The sequence below is a fragment of the Bidens hawaiensis genome, unplaced genomic scaffold, assembly GCF_021521415.1.
Source record: "Bidens hawaiensis isolate Kalapana, Puna unplaced genomic scaffold, B.hawaiensis_p1.1 tig00057229_1, whole genome shotgun sequence".
NCBI lineage: Eukaryota > Viridiplantae > Streptophyta > Magnoliopsida > Asterales > Asteraceae > Bidens > Bidens hawaiensis.
In genome coordinates this window covers 42,548-44,647 of record NW_027500341.1, presented here as the reverse complement: position 1 = coordinate 44,647, position 2,100 = coordinate 42,548, and the positions used below count along the sequence as shown (strand labels likewise).

The 2,100-nt window shown below is 40.6% G+C and overlaps 1 pseudogene; it reads right to left on the bottom strand.

Moving 5' to 3' along the window:
* Positions 1 to 865: 865 nt before the first annotated feature.
* On the bottom strand, positions 866 to 1,450 carry LOC143601842 (secreted RxLR effector protein 161 pseudogene; annotated as a pseudogene).
* Between the last annotated feature and the right edge of the window lie 650 nt (positions 1,451 to 2,100).

Below are 2,100 nucleotides of genomic sequence, written 5' to 3'. Positions count from 1 at the left end.
CATGTATAATATATTTATATGGATATTCCATAGACACGCCAAAACACTAGGACATATAGTTGACGTTTGAGAAAGACATAAGTATACAAGGGCCCCCACTTAGACCAGTATATTGTAAGAGATCATGTAAATACCGCTACTAAGAAAGATGAAGAACAACATTAGAGAATGTAACTTGTATGCCCAAATCCTTGAGGACAAACTGATAGTGTAAATACTCGATAAAATCTACCTCAAATACTAATGAACTATTTACTCTTGATGACATCAACATATACAAATGTAATAACACATGCACATAGCAAGTAACTGAATTTGGACAGTCAAGAATGATAAACGATAATTAACGCACAACTTAGAAATAACCGACTTACATTATAACCAGAAAATATAACTCATAAAACTCATTACAATATCTTTGGTAGTGATGGTGATGATTGTTGTTGTTGTTGTTGTTGTGTGTCTAACACTAACTTTGTACATGTATTTATACTAGTAACCCAACTTGGTCACCAAGCATAATGTGTGTCCACCACTCAACTTGGCCACCAAGGTGAACTTGGGCAACAAGGTGAACTTGGCCACCAAGCATATGGAAGAATGTTTCATAATACCCCTTAGACTTTAACCGACTTGTTAAAACCACTTTGGCCCAGGTCACCGACTTTTGACCCGGAATAGAAATTAATCCAACATTCACCCCCCCCCCCTCCAATTTCTGATTCGGATTAGTAAGGTCTTCAACTCCAAGTAACTCGCGCATCTCCATGAACTTGATTCTTGCGAGTGCTTTAGTGAGGATATCAGCCCATTGCTCTTTCCCGCTAATGTGCTCAACATCGACCTCGCCATCGTTGTAGCAATCTCAGATAAAATGAAAGTGAGACTTTATTTGCTTCGTTCGGTTGTGAAAAACCGGGTTTTTCACAAGAGCTATTGCGGACGTGTTATCAGATTTCAACACAACTTTCTGCAATGCTTCTCCAGTCAACTCGCTCAACAACTCTCGAAGCCATACAACTTGACATGCAGCTGCTGAAGCCGCCATGTAATCGGCTTCACACGATGAGAGTGCAACTATCGTTTGCTTTTGTGAGCACCATGTAATTGGAGATTGCCCGTAATAAAACACTTGCCCCATGGTACTTCTACCATCATCCTCATCTATGTTGTGTCTACTATCACTATAACCTACAAGTCGTTTGGACCCGTTCTTACCGTACTTGATCCCATAACTCGTCGTTTTCTTCAAATATCTCAATAGGTGTCGTATTGCCATACCATGAGATTCTCGTGGGCTTTGCATATATCGACTAACAATACCCACAGAGTAAGCCATATCCGGACGAGTTTGTAATAAATACCATAAGCAACCCACTACCTTTCGATACTCGGTTGCATCGAGTTCGACTTCATTCTCGGCTTTTGAGTATTTCACACCATGATCCATTAGGACTTGAGACGGATTACAGTTTTGCATACCAGTCTCCTTTAGAATTCTTTTGGCGTATCATTATTGTGTAATTATTATCCCGTCCTCTCGTTGTAATACTTCTATTCCGAGATAGTAGGTTAACTTCCCGAGATCTGACATCTCAAACTTGGTCGCCATACCCTTTTTGAAATCATAAATTATACTCGAGCTCATACCTGTCACAAATAAATCATCCACATACACAGCTATGATCAAAAAATGTTTCCCATCCGTCTTTCGGTAAACCGATTGTTCCTTGGAACATTTTTGAAACTTCATGTCTCGTAGGATGTTACCGAGCTTTGTGTTCCAAGCTCGGGGAGCTTGCCTTAACCCGTACAAGGCCTTTGACAACTTGTAAACTTTTGCCTCCTTGCCTTTTTTCTCGTATCCTTCGGGTTGTGAAACAAACACAACTTCTTTCAATTCACCATGTAGAAAAGCCGTTTTTACATCAAGATGGTGGATTTCCCACCCATTAGATGCAGCCAATGCGATTGGTAGCCGAACGGTCTCGATTCGGGCTACCGGAGCAAAAACATCATCAAAGTCAATCCCGGGTTGTTGCACGTAACCCTTTGCAACCAACCGAGCTTTGTACTTATTTATCTTTCCATCCGCATTTC